The sequence below is a fragment of the Aquarana catesbeiana genome, linkage group LG12 (assembly GCF_042186555.1).
Source record: "Aquarana catesbeiana isolate 2022-GZ linkage group LG12, ASM4218655v1, whole genome shotgun sequence".
In the NCBI taxonomy this organism is placed as follows: domain Eukaryota; kingdom Metazoa; phylum Chordata; class Amphibia; order Anura; family Ranidae; genus Aquarana; species Aquarana catesbeiana.
Genome location: NC_133335.1, coordinates 179,396,458 through 179,405,138, shown reverse-complemented (window position 1 = coordinate 179,405,138; position 8,681 = coordinate 179,396,458). Strand labels below are relative to the sequence as shown.

At 45.9% G+C, this 8,681-nt stretch overlaps 1 non-coding gene across 1 annotated transcript; it reads right to left on the bottom strand.

Moving 5' to 3' along the window:
• Positions 1 to 200: 200 nt before the first annotated feature.
• On the bottom strand, positions 201 to 282 carry TRNAL-AAG (transfer RNA leucine (anticodon AAG)). The gene has a single exon. It is a non-coding gene; the product is annotated as a tRNA-Leu (tRNA).
• Positions 283 to 8,681: the final 8,399 nt, after the last annotated feature.

Here is an 8,681-nt window from a genome sequence, read left to right as displayed (position 1 = left end):
ACAGGAGAGTCCGAGAAAACCATGGAAGACGGCGGGGGGGACATTCCCTCCCACTGCTTTTAAAAGCAGTCTAGCGGCTAATTAGTGGTTTACAATATTTGTCAGAGAGTTAACAGCGCAGCATCACAACATTATTCAAAGCGCAGCAGCAACATCAGGGATGCTTGAGTCGTTAAGGATAGGGATTTGTTAAAAGAGCTTAGCAGCAGTGGGATTCGAGCCCACGCCCCCAAAGACACTGGAGCCTTAATCCAGAGCCTTAGACCGCTCGGCCATGCCACCTGTAAAAGAGCACTCGCTAATGATTAAAAGGCGGCGGGACATAGTCTACATTACTTTACATGAAAGCTGATCGCTTCCTGAAAAGAACGATACCAAGATGATACCTAAACCTGCAGTCATCATTCTGGTATAACCACTTAAAGTCCCAGCAACATACCAGTACAATGCTGGTCCTTGTTGGGCATATATTGTAATTTTTTTTTCATGCAGCCTGTGGGCTGAACAAAAAAAAAGAGATTGATCGGTGAGTATGCCTACCATTAGAATACCTCCCTTCATCCACCCACTTCTAATGATGGGCATACATGCACCATTTATAAATGGAGAGAGAGAGGGAGGGGGAGAGAGGGGGAGAGAGGGGGAGGGAGGGGGAGGGAGGGGGAGGGAGGGGGAGAGAGGGAGGGGGAGGGAGAGAGATTTTTTTTTTTGTGTGTATTTTTTGGGTTTTACTTTTTTTTTTTTACACTTTTATTTGTAACTGTAACTTTTATAACTGTAACCGGTTTCAGGTTCGGGTCTCTCAAAATGCGATGGCATCTTGGGAGACCCTGTGAAAGTGTGCCTAGTCTGTGCAATGCTGTACCCTACGCTAAAACTCAACTAGTGTATGGTAGCGCTCAAAACATTCACCAATGCAAAGACCAGGATTGTCAGGAAAGGAGGGACAATAATACCGGGTGTCATGTCTAAATCCGCGCTTTCTGCAGACACGACATTTTCTTTGGGGGGCTCTTTGGGTAGGGGTACTCGGGAGGACATAAGGAAAATGCCTCTCATGCAGCCGACTTACTGCATTTGGTTGGGAAGATGAGGTGGAGCACCGTCTGGAAACAGAAGGGCTCTGACGATTTCTTCCTGGAGTTTAAGGAAGGATCCAGTCCGTCCTGAAGCTCTGTATAGCACATGAGCGTTCAGCAAAGCCAATTGAAATAAGTATACAGACACTTTTTTATACCAGCGTCTGGCCTTACGGGCAACTAGGTACGGCGCCAACAACTGGTCGTTCAGGTCCACCCCTCCCATATTTTGGTTATATTCGTGGACACAGAGGGGTTTCTCCACAACACCAGTCACCATAGTAATTTGGACCGTCGTGTCTGCATGAAGGGAGGTGAGAACGAAAACATTCTTATTGTCCCTCCACTTCATAGCGAGCAAATTATTACACTTCAAGCAGGCTCTCTCCTCCCAGCCTAAGACGGGAATCTACAAGCCGCTGGGGAAAGCCCAGGCGATTAGATAGCACTGTGCCACATGCTCCAATCTGATGATCTAACAAGTGACTAAAAAGTGGCACGCTCGTGTAATAATTGTCCACGTACAAGTGGTACCCCTTTCCGAATAAGGGTGACACCAAGTCCCACACTATCTTGCCAGCGCTTCCTATGTAGTCAGGGCAGTTTGTCGGCCCTACGTGACTATCTCTTCCCTCATAAACCATAAAACTACATGTATAGCCTGTGGCCCAGTCACAGTGCTTATACATCTTGACCCCGTATCTGGCACGCTTGCTGGGAAGGTACTGTTTGAATGACAAGCGGCCAGAAAACTTAATCAGAGACTCATCATCAGACAACTTGATGGGGAGTAAACAAGTCTGCAAAACGTTGGTTGAAGTGGTTTACGAGGGGCTGAATTATGTAGAGCCGATCATTTCCAGGGTCTCCACGAGGACGACAGAGTTCATTGTTGTTGAAGTGCATGAACCGCAAAATCTGCTCGTATTATGCCCTGGCCATGGAGGCAGAGAACAAGGGCATATGGTGAATTGGGTCAGTGAACCAATATGACCGCAACTCACTCTTTTTATTTATGCCCATGAGGAGGGAAAGGCCCAGAAAGATCTTAAATTCGGAAACCATAATTGGTTTCCAATCTCTGGCAAGGGAGGACTGGGGATTAGTGGCGATGTATTGACCAGCATAAAAATTGCTTTGGTCCACGATAGATCTATAAAGATCTTCGGTGAAAAACAGCGAATAAAAATCAAGTGATGTAAAATCAACTGTTTCCACCTGAATGCTGGGTTGGCCAGTGAATGGGGGAAGTACGGGTGCTGCAGAAGTGGTGGGCTCCCAATTAGGATTGGCGAATGCAGCAGGAAGGGCACTATGGGCTCGACGGGCTTGTCTTTGTCTTCTTGGTGGCAGCGGGACACTACTTGTGCTTGCCACCTCGCCAGCTTGAACTGCACTTATGGGACTCACCACGACACCAAGTGTTACTGCAGTGCTGGATGTACGACCAGGGTGTACTAGGCCGCTGGTGCTTGCCAGTTCACCAGAAGGAATAGCAGCGCTAGTACTTCTCTGCTCCATATGAGAGCCCTGCGGTCCTTGCACCTCAACAGCATAAGAAGATCGGGGTCTGGTACGCCTGACCTTGGCAGGGACCACAACTCCGTCGTCAGAGCTATCTGTCATGGAGCTGCTGTCCTCTACAGGATCGTATTCTGAGCCTGAATCTGACAGATGAGTGACTTCCTCTTCACTATCTGTCATGCTCAGAAACGTGTAGGCCTCTTCACTACTGTGACTTCGATTTGCCATTTTGGGCTCTAAATTTAGTGGTACACTAGTGAGACTCACAGGTAAAAAAACTCCTGACTGTCAGCGACTGTATCAAAACGCTACCAAAAAAACTGTTAGCGATCGCAGGGATCAGGCCTGACTCTGCGAATGCTGCAGTTATGTGTTTATTGTTTTTTAAGTGACAGTGATCGATCGATACTGCACTTGGGTGGGCTGGGCTGGGCAGAGGGGCTAAACACAGGTGCTAGCAGGTATCTGGGCTGATCCCGCTAACACTGCATTTTTGGAAACCCTAAACTGCTGGGGACGCTAGTATAGATCTGATCAGATCAGCTATTGATCCGTTCAAATACTATACCACTGAGGGAGGTGTATGCTGCGTGCGTGGGTGTTAGCACTACTGGCACTAACTTGACGCTGCCTGGGGCGACGCAGACCCTAAAACCTAACTGATATCACCCGCCGGGCGATCAGGGGGTAAAACCTTTATTAGGTAATAAACGGCGGGTGCCCTGACACTATAAAAAACAAACAAACTAACTAACCAGCGTCACCCGTAACAGTTATATGGTGATCACTAGTGAAAGGGTTAACTAGGGGGCAATCAGGGGGTTAAACTAGGTAGTATATGGGGGTACCTGACGCTATAAAAACCTGACGCTGAACCTAAATACTTACCTGGCTAACTAGCGTCACCTGTGACACTAATATGGCGATCAGAAAAAAGATTGCTTAGTGACACTGGCGACAGGGGTAAACTTGGGGGTGATCAAGGGGTTAAACCTTTATTAGGGGGGTTAGGGGGGTACCCTAGACCTAAAGGGGCCTACCACTAACTGCCCTACCACTTATAACAGTCACAAATGACACCAATGCAGTAATCAGTAAAAAAAAAGAAAAAAACTGCTATTGGTGTCACTGTGACACAGGGTGCGGGGGGGGGGGGGGTGATTAGTGTGCCTGCGTGTTCTACTGTATGTGTAATGTTGGTGCAAACTTACTTGATGTCTTCTCTCCTTGGAAGCCGGAACGAAAAGGCTTCACGAGGAGCGATGACATCACTTCCTCCGCTTCTGTTTACAGTTCAGAAGCAGAGGAAGCTTGACATTTGCCAGGAGCGATTGTGAGGGGGTGGCCATGAATCAGTGGCCTCCCCCTCAACACGGATCTCTACTGGAGCTAATCCGACTGCCGCAGGCACCGGGGGGGTCCGATAGGTCAGCGGGCAGGCAGAGACGTACTGGTAAGCCCTTATGCCTGCCCTTGTGCCAACGTACATCGGCATGCGGCGGTCGGCAACTGGTTAACAGTTCTTGCTTTTGTCCAATGTCTAACACAGATTATTCCCTGCTGCTGCCTCTTACCTTGTTATTTGCTATGACACATTACATGCCAGAGAATTGCCTGATAATTATTTGCAATAGTAATTGTATAGTAATGCTCTAAACTTTAACCTGGGCATTATACTGTATACTGTAACTGTAGATCTAAGCTTTACCTGGATGTCAATTCGTTTACTAGAATGCTGTACATCATGAACAATTACCCTTTTTTCTCTCCATAAAATACTGATTAGCTTTTTTTTTTTTTTATTCTTTCTTTCCACCACTCTGTCTATATTTTGTCCAGCAAAAATGGCAGTTTGAGGGTTGAAACAAGCCATTTACCATTGACAGGCATTCTTACAAAGGTCAGCTTTTATTTATGTAAAACCTTTATCCCAAAAGTAAAAAAAAAACCGTTGCAGTAAGGGTAATTCCACTTTTGTTTTTAGTCATGTTGCAATTTTATGCTAATAAATACCGTATTTATCGGTGTATAACACGCACTTTTTCCACCTTAAAATCAGGGGAAAATCGTGGGTGCGTGTTATATGCCGATCCCCCGCTGATTGTGAGCTTTTCGGCCGCTCTCAGCGACTTTCGGCTTTTCTCGGTGGCTTTCGGCTGCTTTCGCCCATTCTCGGCAGCTCTCGGCCGCTTTCGGCCATTCTTGGCGGCTCTCGGCCATTCTAGGCGGCTTTCGGCCATTCTCGGCGGCTCTCGCAGTCCAAGTGCGTCCGAGAGCGGCCGAGAACCACTGAGAATGGCCAAAAGCGGCCGAGAATGGCGGTGCCATTTTCAAAGATGCAAACGTCACAGGGCAACGCTACAGAGGGACACTGACAAGGCTGCAATCGGGTACAAGACTACAGATGGACACTGACAAGGCTGCAATCGGGTACAAGACTACAGATGGACACTGACAAGGCTGCAATCGGGTACAAGACTACAGATGGACACTGACAAGGCTGCAATGGGGGACAAGGCTGCAATGGGGGACAAGGCTGCAATGGGGACAAGGCTGCAATGGGGGACAAGGCTGCAATGGGGACAAGGCTGCAATGGGGGACAAGGCTGCAATGGGGGACAAGGCTGCAATGGGGGACAAGGCTGCATTGGGGACAAGGCTGCAATGGGGGACAATGCTGCAATGGGGGACAATGCTGCAATGGGGGACAATGCTGCAATGGGGGACAAGTCTGCAATGGGGGACAAGTCTGCAATGGGGACAAGGCTGCAATGGGGGACAAGACTACAGATGGACACTGACAAGGCTGCAGATTGACTCTGATGAGGCTGCATTGATGGGCATTTAAATGTAAGTTTTTTTCTTTAAACTTTCCTCCTAAAAGTTTTTTTCCTTAAAATTCCCTCCTAAACTTGGGGTGCGTGTTATACGCCGATAAATACGGTATTACCTTTCCTTTTTAAACTGCAATTTTCTCTAACATTCAATGCAATATGGTATTTTTGAGGTGTTCTGTGCACTGTTGATGTGCAGAATGCCTCCAGAAATGTAATTTCCTGCTTGTGTGACTAACTCACTGGTACCCCCTGCAATAGGAATTTCGGTTTTGGTGAGATACCCCTCAAGGGTTAAATACTTTGACTTCTACAATAGCGGGCACTTTTACCCCCTTCCTGCCCAGGCCACTTTTCATCTTTCAGCGCTGTCATGCTTTGAGTGACAATTGCGTGGTCATGCAATATTGTACCCATATGAAAGTCTTATTTTTTTCACACAAATAGAGCTTTCTTTTGGTGGCATTTAATCACCACTGGGTTTTTAATCTTTTGCTAAACAAACAAGAAAAAGACTGAAAATTTGCAAAAAAAACAATGTTTTTCTTAGTTTCGGTTATAAAATTTTGCAAATAAGTAATTTTTCTGCTTCACTCATGTGCGCTGATGAGGCTGCACTAATGGGCACAGATAGGCTGCACTGATGGTCACAGATGAGGAGGCAATGATGAGGCTGCACTGATATGCAGCACTGATAGGCACTATTAGGTGCCACTAATAGGCGGCACTGATGGGCACTAATAGGTGACACTGATAGGCAGCACTGATGAGGAGGCACTGATAGGCAGCACTGATAGGCAACACTGTTCAGCACTGAAGGGGTGCACTGATAATCAGGGCACTGATGATCAGTGCCCTGATTAGCAGTGTAAATGTGTGCTGTCAGAATTGCTGGTTACTGGCTCTCCTCATGTGCACGAGGAAAGGAATGCCGATAACTGACAAGTCAGATTACATTGTGATCAACTGTGATTGGACACTGCTAAACACATGGTAAAGGACTGCTGTGATTGGCCCTTTACCACGATCACAGATCGAGCTGGATGCTCACCCCAGGGGTTGCATGGGGGGGGGGCGTGGTTCTGGGAGGACATCCATGGACGCCCTCCCAGAACGAGAGAGCTGCGCTGTAGCTATCTTTTAGCTATAGCGCAGTTATGAAGTGGTTAAAGGGATGCAAAAACCTGCAGCTTTTCACATTAGAGTGCTGAATATAACGAACTAAGTCCTCCAATTCAGAATAGGTTTGCACAGGACATGGTGAAACAAACTGCTATTTCTTCAGAGCAACAAAAATGTTACTCTTAAAAAAGTGTTAGCTGGTGTTTGGCTTTAATTTGTCCCTCTATATCTGCTAGTCCATCCAACATTACCCTCCCCCAGATTGGCAATGCTGTTGTCCAAAGGTGTCTCTGTTGCTCCTCCATCTACAGTGGAGGCTCCTTGCGACAGGGGGACATTTACTAAAACTGGAGCACTCAGAATCTGGTGCAGCTGTGCATGGTAGCCAATCAGCTTCTAACTTTAGCTTGTTCAGTTAAGCTTTGACAATAAAACCTGGAAGCTGATTGGTTTCTATGTAGAGCTGTACCAGATTTTGCACTCCCCAGTTTTAGTAAATCCTCCCAAAAGGTGTGTTACTGGCTGGATCACTAGGTGGAAATAAAATGAAAAAATAAAATAAAAGAAGGAATCTAACACAGCTGCCACATTTATGGATAGGTAAGCTGCAATATATAACATTTAGTTTTTTTGGATTTAATACCGTTTTAATGCTGCCCTTGGTATACTGGTGTGAAGTCCCCTGCTTCTAGTCCTTTTTGCTCTAAGTCATTCCTTGTGTTCATATCATTTATTGCTTTCTGTTTTCTAGCTGAATGGGTTAATCCATGTTTTCTAGAAGAGTGGCTGCTTGTGTTAGGTGCTACTGTGCTGTTTTAATGCCCCATTCTCAGCTTGCACTTTGCTCACCCTCTCTTCCCCCCCCACCATCCAAGCCCTATTTCCTTGCTATATCAAGCTGGAGCGTACTAAAGTCACATTGTTTGCTGTGCCAGCAGGGAATGAAAGTTAGTGTCTTTTGTTCAGGTGGAAAGAAGTCAAACATTCAAACAAGACATTTGCTTTCTTCTAAAAATACGAGTCCAGTAGCTCTGCGTGGCTCCTCTGGGAAAGGAGCTGCATTTAAACAGCTGTGGCTGATTTTTCAGGTGATTGGAAGGTCCCCAAAGAGTATCTAATGGAGTCACCAGAAGCGAGCGAGAGAATGAAGATGATATGGAGGGAGACAGGATGGAGGGAGAGAACGGATGGAGGGGCAATCACACAGTGTGAGGCGAATCAGAATAAGGCAGACTGTGAGCGGCACGCTAAATACAAGCCGGTCAACAAAACCCACACAACGGGGGGGCTCATAACTGCTCCGATAATTACATTAGGAAGTTCTAAAGAGGCATCGTCTTGTGGTGTTAAATAAAGAAAATAGCCCAGCCAAATCTATCGTTCTGGAAAGTAAGAATGCACCATTAATTAACTGCTGAAATATTTTATTTATGCACGCCGTGTGAGTTTATCCAAGCTATGCTCTCTCCAGAACAAAATCTCAGAATGGTCATCAAAAAAAGAACCATAAGTAGCAATTGTGGCCATTCAGAAATAATTTCAGCGCCAGAGACAGCATGAAGGATTGATTTATATCAGCGATGCTTGGCTGACAGCCGAGGGCAGAGGTCTCCATCCCAATTCAGCTTTTGAGCCAAATTCCAATAGAACACATGGATGTTTGTCCGGTTAGGTATTATTTAACAGTGATAACAATAATAACATTATTCATTTATATTTCTTTTGTGCTTTTCTCTAAGGGGATTTAAGGCACTTTAACAGCTGTTGAACATGGAAAACTGACCTGGTGGTAGGAAGTGCCATCATTCCTAAAATATCGTATTTAGAACAGAATGAACCCCTCTTTTGTCGGGACTATATTGGCACAAACATTAAAAATAAATATAAATGTAGCACCCTGGTATTAGGCAGGGTTGCTAACAAATTTAGTTATGCTAGGCAGTAATTAGCCTGGCTAATTGGTAGTTGTATCCTCTGACTTTTTTGTATTTGCCTTAAGCCTGAATCTGGTGCATTTCTCTCTTCTGTTAATAGGTCGCACTGCTGCCTTTGGCATTAGAATGACAAGACCACAGTGAGTTCAGGTTGTGAACAGACATAATTTCTCAGCCAATCATATTTG